A 13,572-nucleotide genomic window follows, 5' to 3' on the forward strand; every position below is an offset into this window, starting at 1 on the left:
GATAGTACCTTCAGATCTTCTGGAAGCCAAAGATTTCATTTGTCCCATTAGAACTGAACCAGACACTGACAACAGATACATTAGAAAATGCCTGATAAACACACGGTTTAGACTTATCATTCAATCGCCAGTGATTCTATGAACAAAGGAAGAATCATGTCATTCTGAAGGAAAAGCTGACAATGCATTAAGCTACACAAGATTTTCACTCACTCCTGAAAATGTGTACATTGTGTACTGACAGACGAGAGAGCAGTGTGATGTGCCACAATCAATAACAGGCAGAGTACAACCCAAGCATGCTCCGCACACAGACTGACCATGAGGATGTGGGATATGACAGTCATTCTCAAATTGCTACTCCCATCAGTCCACACTCCCTGTCAGCACTGGAAACTGAACAAGCCAACCATACTGGATGTTAAAAAGTAGTGAGGAAACCCAAAAACACAGTGGTTAGTTTACGTGAGTCATTAAGTACCCAGTAGAGAAACCATGTCAACAAATGAGTTGTTAATCAGGTGGCATCTGTGTGCTCTATATGTCTTTGCTATGACCCTTCTCTTTCTTGTAAGAAGCCAAACATTCTCTCCACCGTGGCAATAAAGCATTCATTTTCAGAACTTACGGTTCAGCTCTGAAAATGAAAAAATGAACAATCCACATTTAAATTGGTGGCAATGTATACTACTCTAGGGTCCAAAATGACAGAAATCCAACACCGGGAAAAAATCCAAGAAGGGATGGTGACAACAGCAACTGAAAATTACAGTCCATCACAAAACTTGCATCTTCATGTGCCCAAATTGCACCATCAAGCTGAGGTAACATACTATGGTCTGGACAGGGGCTCTGCATTATGTCCTCACCCTAGTTGCCAAGATCTCAACTTCATGAGCTCAGCCCTCATACAAGCCCTTCTCACCCTGGAAGCATCGTCATCTGTGTAGTAAGACATGGTATAAAATAGCGGAGAACACTCCAGCTCTGAAGGGCTATAACATCTTCCACACATTTAAACCAGCTACTGTGCAGGAGGAGAAAATGGCATCTCAATGTACACCCAGAAGACACTCGCATCAAAGCTGGTAAAGCATCATGATGCACTAGAGCATCTTCCTATCCAAATAAGCATCAGAAAGGTCTCAGACTATATATATATTAACTAGCTACAGAACTCCTTCTATAACAGCAGAAAGCAATGATGCTTATCTACTAGAATCACTCAGTATTAAATCCAGTATAATTTTCCTAGGTGGCCAAAACTATCCAGCTAAACTGGGAAACCTACACCACCACTAGTGCACAAGCACAGAGATTCCTGGACTTTGTCAATACAAATCCCCTGTAGCAGTTAGCCAGGGTACCTACTAGGGGGGATAAAATCTTAGATCATGTCCTTACTAATATGGGAGCATCTTGCACCATCCTTTGCATATCTTCATCACTTGTTAGGTCTGACAATAAAGCTTCTTCAAAATAAAACTGAAATCAGAGATCTCTTCCAGCCAAGGTATTTTTAGAAATCTCTACCAACCTACCTACTTCTAAGTGTTAAATTAGCAAGCTTCACTTCTCCATGAAACGCAGTTAACTCCACTGAATATGCAGAAATGTATACCACCACACTATACCGGCATGTAAATAGCTGCAGAGATGCACCTATAGGAACTAGTACAGGGCAAACCCAAGAAACAAACCCACACGGTGGAATCATAACATCAACAAGCTTTATAATGAAAGAAAAATAAGTTTGACCAAAAGTAAGACGAGTCATTCCTAGACTGTTAGAGCCCTTGTCCCTGAAATAAACAACTCAGGAGCTTAACAAAATCTACCAAAGCCAAGTTTGAGGCTAAAATAGACAATCACAAGGCATTTTTTAAGTTATTTTCGCAACATCAAAAGCACAATGCAGCAATGCGCTGAGCTGATTATGAACAAGGTTACCTACACTAAGACTAAAGATATAACAAACCTACTGGCCAATAAATTCTGCTCTAATTTTACCCCTCTGTTCCCCTCCATCTTTCCTTCAAGATATACCTGCAACTGGCTCACCTCCAGCTGTCATACAAAACCAAGTCCTAAAAGTGCTATTAAAAACTAAAAATACTGCATAAATGGGTCCTGACAATATTCCTAGATGAATCTTAAATAGCATGAAGATGATCTGCCCTTACCCCTAACAACACTGTTCAATATCAGCTTCCATACAGGTTTCATACCATGTGAATGGAGAACAGCTACCGTGATTCACCTGCATAAAGGAGGACTTTCCAGAGACCCAGACAATTAGAGACCCATTGGTCTGACCAGTCTTATATGCAAACCCATAGAAAGTCTTATCATGGAATTAATCAATCAGAACATAATGAACTTCCAAGCACTGGACCCATTTTAATTTGGATTTGTCAGGGGCAGGCCTTGCTTACACAACGTGGTGGATTTTTTGAAAGGTCACCACAGCAATGACCGAAGAATGGTACACACCACATACTTTTACCTAGCCAAAGCTTTTGACACAATTCCCCACTCAGATATAGGAGAAAAGCTAAATAAACTGAGAATAAACCCCATGTCACCTGACGTATTGTCAAGTGACTCACAGACAGGATACAGCTAATCAAAATAGGGGAATTTGCCTTCACAAAGTGGCCAGTCACCAGTACAGTCCCCCAGATTTTTGAGCTAGGAAGTCTCCTGTTTGGCATCTACTTTTCTGAAATAAAAGTCAATATCAAAGGGCTCTGGCTGACTGCAAGCAAGGAAAAGTCACTGAATTCCTAAATCACTTAGCCATCCTGCAGGAAGGCCTGTCTCAAACAGCTGGTGCCAAAAGCATGGACTGAAACTAAGTGCTAAGAAATGCATTACTGCATCCTCTGGGAAATTATCTACTCCAGGGAACTACTACATTGACAATACACTCCTAAGAGTTGACCCAGTTGTTCAGGATTTAGTAAGTTATGTGGAGAGTGACCTATCTTTTAACCAACATGCGTCTATTGTTCATAGGTAGGTACTAGGCTATCGGCCCTGGGGCCTATACAAGCCCAGCCAAGAAGTTACCCTCGCTTTTGCCACCCAATAAAATTATTTTCCTGTGCCACTGTCGAGCAGAGCCACAGAGGTGATCCCCGGGGTGAATTTCCTATTTCCCATCCAATCATCAAGATTTTTCTTGAAGAGTGTTAATGAGTTGCTTTGTTTGATATAGATAGCTAGTTTATTCCAGAGTATGGGAAGACTCCGGGACAGGAATCTATCCCTCCGGCATGTTCTGTTTAATGTGGTGACAAGGTTTAGGTCCCTAGAGCGTGTAGCTTGGAGGGATTGGGATTTCTTTAAGTGGAGCATGTCCAACAGCTCTGGGTTTGACATAGCTTTGTATGTTGGGCAGAGATCACCTCTGAGTAGGCGATATGCGACGGAGTAAAGCTGGAGTTTTTCGAGACGGTCTGCATAGGGCATCTGTTTGAGGCCGATAATCTTCTTTGTGAGGTATTTCTGCGGCCTTTCCAGTTGTTGTACATGTCTTGTGAGGTACATACCAAAAGGGGCATTGTATTATATAATGGGTCTAATGAGTGTTGAGTAGAGGGGAACAATGACCTCTTTTTTTCTGGATGAGAAACCTTTTGTGATGAGGTGTGCCACGTAGAAGGATTTCCTGACTACTGTGGCGATGTGATTATCAAAGGAGAGACTACTGTCTACCTGTGTCCCAAGGTCTCTTATCACACTTTCAGTGTTAAGTATACTACCGCCTATGTTGTAGTTGATGAGTACAGAGTTTTTACCAAAGGGGATGACAATGCACTTTTTGGCATTGAGCTTGAGGCCATGGCTTTGACACCAGGCATCTGTCTCAGTGAGGCCCTTTTGTAGGATGTCCACATCGTTAGGAGTTTCGATTATGGCTCCTAGTTTGCAGTCATCTGTGAACTTCGTTAGCCTGTACTTCAGAGAAGTAGATACCAAACAGGAGAGGACCCAGGACTGAACCCTGTGGTACTCCACTTGTCACTGGTCTGAAGTCGGATTTAGAGTCTGCTACTTTCACAGTGTGGGTTCTGTCAGTGAGCCAGTTGGCAACCCATCTTGTGACACAGGGACTTATACCTAGTTTAGTGAGTTTATCTATAATTCCAGAGTGGGGGATGGTGTCAAAAGCCTTGGCAAGATCTAGATAGGCTGTGTGAACCACCTTACCCTTGTCTATGACTTTGGTGACTGCTTCAAAGAAGTCTATCAGGTTTAGGAGACATGATCTGCCTTTTACAAACCCGAACTGGGTGGGATCCAGAGTTTGGAGATTACCAATATCTTGGTTTATAAGTTCCATGATGATATGTTCCATGGCCTTGCAGACCAGGCTCGTCAGGCTAATGGGGCGGTAGTTCCCTGGGTCCGTGATGGCTCCCCCCCTTGTGGAGTGGGATAACCGTTGCTGTGTGCCATTCAGCAGGCACAAAGCCTGAGGTGAGGCTATGATTGAACATGGTACTTAGGTGGGGTGCCAGTTCGTTCTGTAATTCGTGTAGAATGCATCCTGGGATGTTGTCTGGTCCCATGGATGCTGTGTTCTTGGCTTTGCAGAGTGTGGTTTTTACCTGTGCAGCCGTGATTACAGGAACTTTGCATTCTTTCAGTATAGAGATGGGCTCTTTAGGGGGTGAGAGAGGGGTAAAGTTAGCACTGAACCTATCTGCCAGGATGTTGCAATATCAGTTGGGTCTGTATATTTAGTGCCATTGTAATGTATCTCAAAGCAGATCTGAGTGTTGCCACTGAGATTCTTGACATAGCTATAGAATGCTTTGTGGTTGTCTTTAGAATCAGTGGCAATTTTGTTTTCGTAACTAGCTTTGGTGGATTTTATTAGGGATTGCAGCTTCTTACCGAGGCTGACCAGGGAGGTCCTCCACTCGTGGGATTTTACTCTCTTTTGCAAGAGTTTCTTCCTTCTGTTGTACAATTTGTTTATGGCAGGGGACCACCAGATTGGCTTCCTTTTTTTGGAGGATAGCATCCTGGTTCTGTTTGGGATAGCACGATCCATGCACTCATGTAAGTGCTTATAAAGTGCAATTGTGTAGGATTCAGTAGTCGTAACTGTATTGTCCATCTGCATGGGTGTCATGAAGTTCACCACTTCTGTCTTAAGAAGCATGAAGTTGGCTTTGGAGAAATTTTTTACCATGGTTTCCTTAATGGGGGGTGGGGGCAGGATGTGGATATCTAGGGTAATTAGCTTATGGTCGGACGGACCAATGAGGCATTGACTTCAGGTGTGGAACACTGGTCACTCATATTGGTAATGACTAGATCCAGGATATTGTTGCCCCTGGTGGGGGTGTGGATAAGTTGATCCAGGGCATTGGAGTGTATGAATTCCAGAAAGCGTTGAGCAAAGGAGTTGGTACATGAGTAGTTTTCCCAGTTAATGGTGGGGTAGTTGAAATTGCCCATTATTAGGGTGTTTGGTTGAACGTCCTTTTATATTGCACAGCTTATAAACAATGTGATTGTGTCTAGATCTAGGGAAGTCACTGGCCTCATGAAGGCTGAATAAAGGGATACAATCACTGAATATAATGCCCCCCTTTGGCATTTATCGGTCTAGATGGATTTACTTCAGAATCTCGAAATACTGAAATTTCAAATTTCAGTATCTCGGGACTATGAAGCCAAAAATCAATAAAGCCGAAACCCCAGAAGCATGAAATTTAAAATCGCGACTTCTATACAAAACATACTGCACACACACGACACAAACATACACCTCCCTTCAAATAAACAAACATCTACCCAACATACAAGGAGGGGACAAGCTTCCCACACCCCCCCTAATTAAATATACTAACTCTGAGATCGCACTACACAGACAAACACACAAAAACACCACTACACAAGCTACATTCCCCTCGCACACACAAATCACACTAACAAAACACACAGACACACACACTAAAGCCCCTACTCAAAACCCATAAAACACAAATACTTACCTACATCTTCAACCATCCACTTACACCACAACACCAGAACCACAAATTCAAAACCTCTGAACTTCGGGATTTTGAATTTTGCGCTTTTGGGGTTTCGGTATTCTGAACTTTCACCTTTCTGGTCTCGAGCTACGTGAATTCAGGATTTCAGTAGTTCAATATTCTGAAGGGAACCCGTCTAGATACATGCAGCAAATAGAACAGCCTTACTAAAAAGATACGAGGCCTAAACGACATGGCCTACATGGACCGACTCAAAGTCATGTCACTATACTCGGTATCTATCCAACAGACTGCTAAGAGGTAACCTGTGTCTGGCATTCAAGGCATACTCCAGCCCATTACTGATTGATTTACTGAATATTAACAAGTAAAATGGCATCAGAAATACTCTGTCTAGGGATTTAAACCTCTTCTGCAACATCAACAGAACAGATTGGAGGGACAGGTACATCTTGCATAAAATACTGCTGCTGAGGATGAAACTTCCCATCCACATAAAACAAGGTTCATCCCTAAACAAACTCAAGTGGCACTTAGATCTATAGAAGGGAAACAGAAAATATATCCCAAGACTGCCCCCTGTACCACTAATGGACAGAGGCAGCTCTTAAATGCGTTGTCCTATGCATGGGTCCCTCCCAAATTATCTATGGTATAATCCCAGTTATTCTCATTGGTGTAATACATAATTATTGACTATGAGATGGGTAAGGCCAATCTATAACCAATGGGATAAGTTATTTCAAGCACAAAAAGGAAAACTGGGTACGTTTAAAATGGCCCACAAGGGCAGCTAGTCTAGTACTTACCTATGAAGCTATGAACCTATGGGCAGGAAGCAAGCACTAGAGACCATCCACCTTCACACTTATAATTTCAGTCTTCTGACATTGGATTAATAAGATGTCTTCATTTATTTTCACCCCTGGGATTGTAATCACAGTATCTGTCACTCTACAGATGCTAACAGACAGTTCTTTCACAGGCACACACACACACACACACACACACACACACACACACACACACACACACACACACACACACACACACACACACAAAAGTGTCATCCTGGTACATAAACAAGTGCAGATCATTTTTCTGCAAAGCTTTGGTCACTCCTATCATCACTATGTAAACACTCTGGGCACTGAAGAAAGCCCAAATGGCACCACCTTATATTAGAAGTAGTGCTTAACCAAACTGAAAAAAAATGGACTTCAAATAATGATATGCAATTAGGCACCAAAATCATCTCTAGTAACGTCAGCCAGATAACCAGAATCAGTAAATCCATGACCGCCTGGAGAATTACCATCTGGAAGAAGTATGTTCTTGTTAAATTCGTTAAGATCTGGAATGGGAAGGAGGCTGTCCATCCCTTTTGAAATCAGAAAGGCATGGCAGCAGAGCCCCTGACCTGTTCCAAATGAGAGACCGTCTCTATTACTCTTTGCAGCAGCAAAGTTTTGGTCTGCATTAACAGGTCTGCTGAGCTGGTCTTATCTGTAAGCACAACTCATTTTAGAAGCAAACTTAAAATCTCCAAGACGTGTCTGACTATAACACATTGGTCCTTAGGGATAACTTTCTAAACTGGTATCAGTTAGGAGGACCTCTCCTCAGAAATCACAGACCACAGGCTGGACTGCTGCAGCTGGATCAGAGGAGCCTTTCATTATGGTGATTTGGATTATCCTAGCTGGGGATGAACCAAGTCCATGTCAAGATTTTATACCTTTCTTGGTCTGCAACAAACTTTCTTCCCTTTTGGGAGATGGAAAGAGAAGTACAAGGGGATCATAATGATTCGCTGGGATTAGGGGACCCCATTTCCTCTTCAAAAGGCCATCCTCTGGGTCATGAAAAGATTGGTAAAGAGAACTTCCTCTCAAGCTATGTATTTAGGATAAGAGTTTCTGCGCCTATTCTTCAAAAAGGACAGCCTCAGCAAAGCTATAAGACATAAAAGCAAACCTCAGACTACATTCCTAACCACAGTAACAGCACAAACTAAACTACAGCAAGCTACACAGCATGACGCTGAAAACTGAAGAAGGGTTTTATCCACTTCTTCTACAGCCCAGCCACGGGGAAGCCTCTCCGGTGCCTGGACCACAAAGGTGGATTAGAATTTGCACAGGTGAAATAACAGGTTGAGGGCATTAAACCCCAATTATGCAGGAGTGTTATACACCTAGGCAAGGTTTTGACTTCCTATTTTCTGAAGGAAAGACAGCAAAATGCTGTGTTGCTGGAACACATGCTGGAATGAAGACACTGCACAGCTGACCAGCTTGGAATACCTAATTACTGACTTACACAATTCAGCTTGGGGCCTGTAGTTTCCACTTACTTAGAGGTTGTATGAAACCGATTGGGGGCTTCCAAGCTGCTAAAATTACATGTGTAATAACTAGCTTTGTTGAAGGGTGGACCACTTCCCCAGCTATGCATTTAAATATTTCAGGTGGAAGGAATGAGGTCACAGCTCAGTCTATGGAGGGTGTTATAATCTCACGGATTGTCGACAGCAGGGGTTATCCAAGAGTTCCATTTGGGAGGGGAGGTCTTACTGCCCGTAATTGTCTCTGAAATAACAGCTTCAATGTCCTCAGTTTCTTCACAGCAGCCTCAGTGATGTAGGAATTCCTCACTACTCATCAGTTCCATAGGTAAGGTTGTGCAAGGTCTTGTGTAATGATAAACATGTGAGAGATGCACAGCAGATGTCATGTAACATATATGGCCTTGGAACACATCTGCTAAGGAAAGCACTGTGGAGTCAGAAGTCTGCTTTGGCATCAGGACAGTGTTCTAAAGGGTGTATTTCTGCACTTAAAATTCAAATTTCTACCAGACTTCAAATGACTTTTTGACATCCTGGTCCACAATGTTGGGCAGTGCCTACACCCTAGAATATACCCTCCCACAGTGACAGACAAAGATGAACAGTGTCCACTCTTTTGTTATCCACTGGACATTTTGAGCTCAAACCTTCACTAATCAAAGTTGAACTCAGTATCTGCAGGGACCTAAAAGCCATTTCAAAAATAGACAGACTATGACATGCCTCCAATTCTTACTCCTTGACACAGTGTTACAGCTGGTCGTGTACTGTATGTGGGCCCATTCCACTGAACCTGACAAATTAATCTGACTGTTGCCATCTTTATGGCACTTAGTAAACAACATTTTTTCACTCTGATTTCTGTAAGTGCTAAAGTTAGAATCCTGATATTTGTATCAAGCTGTTCTTTGTAATCATTCCCAAAGCAATACACACAGTACCCTCACTGACTTGCTTCTATACACTGAGCATGCAAGTTTTTCACCAATATTCATCAATATCAACATCAGAAGCATAAATATGGTACAAAAATACTGACAGGTAAGGATCTAGGCAAGCTTATGTGATTGGCCCATGATATCTCAGTGTATGCTGGCACATGGTATCTCAGTGTACATTGGTACTTGTTGTTCCCAGTGGTGCCAAAATGTGATAGGTAGAGAAGATAAACCCAACTGATAACTTATGAGAAAGAGTGTTCTAATGTCAAAACTAACATTTGTAAGATGAACAAAATAAGGTACAAAACAAATCTTAAAATGGTGGCAATTTGCAGTATGCACGCAGTCCTCTTAAATGGAACAATGCTTTAACATTTTTTTTATTATACTTTTGCCATTTTAGAAAGTATCTGACAGAGTTCTTTTGCCAAGATTCTCTGCATCACAGGTGATAAGACAATAACTTCAACTACATTCATTCAAGAACACCATATGGAAGAAATCACTACATGGTAAAGGTATTAAGGGACAGCAATGCATTATGCAATAAAAACAGACCGATTCCTGATAATGATAGCATGGCTCATGTAATCCACACAATGTTACTCTAAGCAACAGCTCATAACTTTCATAAACCCTCTCATAGCTACTGTACAACTTTCTGCTTCATACATTTTTTATTGTTTTTTGACCCCCCCCCCCCTTTTTCCTTAGGGAGAATGTTCTAACTAACAGCTTGTATGTGAATAAATACTACTCTGAATTTCCTTCTGAGCTGTCAAAACCTGCAGCTTCAAATCATGGCCTCTTGCTCTTATACATCTCTTTTTAGGAAGGTAAATACTATTATGTTTTCTTGAATCCCCTGATGCACTTAAACATCTTCTGTTATGCCCCTCACTCATTCACTTGTTCAAGATGATTCATAGGTTCTTCTGCTCTCTCTCTTTATATATGAGTTTTGTATAGACTAAGCACAGCTGCATTCCCTCTTCTAAACTGATTATATCCTGTTAATGTCCTTAAAATTATTACACTGACAGAAATATGAATAATGTTCCTGATTATATCACATTATTCACTACAGCTGATATTGTTTGCTTACGTTTAATCTCATCTCATGAGCTGCCCAGATTTTCACAGCTTACATTGTTGTTACAGCCTTCCCACCAACTGTATACAATATTCAAAGGGTTATTTTTCCTGGATGCACTGTTTTAGACTTTCTGTTGACTTGTGCAAATTCACAGGCAACATGACTATCTGCAGAGGGACACTGTGTGGTAGGGTCTTCAGCATGGCTTCTCATGCCTATCTTTATCGCATCATTTTTCTAGTATCAGGCTTATTTCAGGAGTGTTGAGCAGTAGATTAAACAGCATCCTTTGAGTAAACGTAGTTTTAATTTTTTTTTTTTTTTTGCTTTGGGTAAACTTTTAAGTGACCATTCTAATGATGTCAAGTAAAAAGGTCCTATAAAGTGATTATGAAGCTATAATCCAGCAAATAGCATTGAGGGTAGCTGCAAAGGAAAAAGACATATAAAGTTGAAACAACAAGATGTTTCCCTGTTCCTATGCTGCAGAGCCCTAACTGTGGCCCAGATGACCCATGTTCGAAAAGTGTCCCTGGAGCTGCAGAGAGAAGGACAGAGGGGATAGGAGTCAGCAGCCATTGTCAGCTCGCCCATCCTAGAGGGAGAGAGTAAGGTGGTTCAGCTTGCTGCTTTGGTGACGCCTTGAGATAGCACTAGCTGTAGCACCCACAAAGCTCACACCTACACAACATGTGCTTCTTAGAGGTGGGGTATGCTCCACACAGTCAGCAATCTGGTCTGCTTCCCTACCATCCAGCTCTTGCCTCTCTGAGTCTGAAATGCTTGATTAGGCGCTATGGACAGGGAATGAATGAATAAAAGGCCTCTCACCTCTGACACAGAAATAAACAATTCAGTTAGTGAAACAAAGGGGAGCCACTGTGAAAGTCCTGGCGGTGTATACAAAAAGAGAAAAAAAGACAATGACATGCTGTAACATAGATATTTCTTTTGTTCAATTAATAGCAGTAACATGCATACTATGCTAAACCAATCTGGGTCTGAATAACCATAGGCTTTGGGGTTTCCATTGTCAATCAAGAATAACTGATGTGCACTGCAAACATAGTAATAATAACAATAAAACAGTTGGTGTAGCTACAAAGCTACCTCTAGTTAAAAAGTGCTACCATAGCTACAAGCAATTTCTATGAGTTTTACCTGGAAACAAATTTGTCATATGTTGGTTAGCTTTTGTTTTGCTGAAGGCTTTGAGAAACTACTTCCCAATAAGTAGAGTTAAAAATGAGACATATTAAATCAAAAGTAAAGCTACAACTGTAACTAATAAATGTGCTGTAGATGTATTTTACTACGTCCTTCTCTGTTTTCCACAGTGTGGTGTGCCTGCAGCAGAACAGCACAGAAATATACTGACAGTAACAAGAATAGCTGCATGCTAATCATGTGTGTGTGTGTGTGTGTGTGTGTGTGTGTGTGTATACACACACACACACACAGGTGATACTGGCTTCTCAGAAAAACATCTGCTTCAGTAATCTTTAGTATCGGATTATAATTTTCTATGTTTTTAAGTACTGTCTGTAAAATTAATAGACTATTTAAATGGTGCTTGAATTTTCTTGACCTTAATTGGAATTAGTTGTATTAATACATAGTCACAAATTTCAAACAGCTAGGCTTAGTAGATTATGCTCTTTTTATCTCACCCCCTACACACACACACACACACACACACACACACACACACACACACACACACACACACACACACACAAAATGAAGCTTGTCTTCTTGGTTCCAACATTCAAAAGTAATTATGTATTGCATTCGTCTGTTATTGAGCAGTAAAGTCAATCAATACTCATAACCATCTTCCAACTGTAACCTTAGACCATCAGTCAAACATGTAAGCAGCAACATTTCTATATCTCACATGGCTAATAAAACATGTAAAAACACAAAACAAACAAGGCCAGAACAATCATTTTCAGGAAACCTCCTTTACATCATCGGAGAAAGGAAATGTCAGTATCAGGACTACATAAGGTACAGACTAGAAATTGAGTTTGTGGCAAGATATTGAGGCTACTAAATAAAAAAAAAGTACAGTTTTGTACCTACCATAAATGTAGATGTTCGAGGATCCCCATTGCTGCAGTCCTTACTAGTGGGTAGTCCGCTGTCCAGTCGGCCCGAATACCAGAGTATATGGCTGACGTCGGTCAGGGCGCATTAGACTGACGTCAGTACGTCAGGGTACTAATGCGCATGACCGACATCATATCCTCAGTCTTTTCTTGCCCCAGATGTCAGAAGACCCTAAAAAGACAAGGCCCAAAATACCTGCACCAAAAATATGTACAATATATACAAGAATATATTCAAAAATGTCAGCATGTAACCTCACCTACACAACCACCCCTAAACACAGAGGGGAAGGAGGGAGGGTAAATTGGACTGCAGCAATGGGGATCCTCGAACATCTACATTTATGGTAGGTACAAAACTGTACTATGTTCGTTCCCCATTGCTGCAGTCCTTACTATTGGGTAGAATCCCAAAGCAGAGGTAAGGGAGGCTGGCAAATCATAAAGAAGCAGGAGCTGACAACATGCCTTGCAAAACAGCTGTGGCAAAACCAGCCCTAGACTTAGAGTAGATAGGAAGGTGATAATGCTTAGAGAAAGTATGCACTGAACCCCAAGTAGCTGCTTCAAAATATCATAGTTGCCACCCCCTTAGAAATGCTGTTGAAGTGGCAGTAGCCCTAGTGGAATGAGGCCTAATCCCAGCTGGAATCTCCTTGCCATGATGGAATAACAAAATGCAATGCAAAAAGCCAATCCACCTAGAAATAGTTTGTTTTGACACAGGCTTACCCTGAACTCAAAGCAAAAGAAACAAACAACTGCTGAGACTGCCTAAAATCCTTAGTCCTGCTTAAATAATAACGCAATTGCCTGTGTACATCTAAAGTGTGCAAAATCTTTTCCCCTTTATTTTGGGGGTCTGCATAAAAAGTAGGCAAATGAATGGTTTGGTTTAAAGCCACACTAGAAACCACCTTAGGCATAAAGGAAGGATTAGTCGTAATGATACCCTATCCTTATGGAAAATCAAAAGGGCTCTACTGCCATAAGGGCCTGCAACTCAGACACTTCTTGCAGAAGTAATAGCCAACAGAAAAGCAGTCTTCAGGACAAA

At 41.5% G+C, this 13,572-nt stretch overlaps 1 protein-coding gene across 1 annotated transcript in view; it reads right to left on the reverse strand.

Moving 5' to 3' along the window:
* Nucleotides 1-13,572, reverse strand: part of LRRK1 (leucine rich repeat kinase 1) — a 2,417,153-nt gene that overhangs the window by 1,998,207 nt on the left and 405,374 nt on the right. The window lies entirely within an intron of this gene.

This window comes from Protopterus annectens, chromosome 7.part1 (genome assembly GCF_019279795.1).
Source record: "Protopterus annectens isolate FY-2018-M chromosome 7.part1, PAN1.0, whole genome shotgun sequence".
NCBI lineage: Eukaryota > Metazoa > Chordata > Ceratodontiformes > Protopteridae > Protopterus > Protopterus annectens.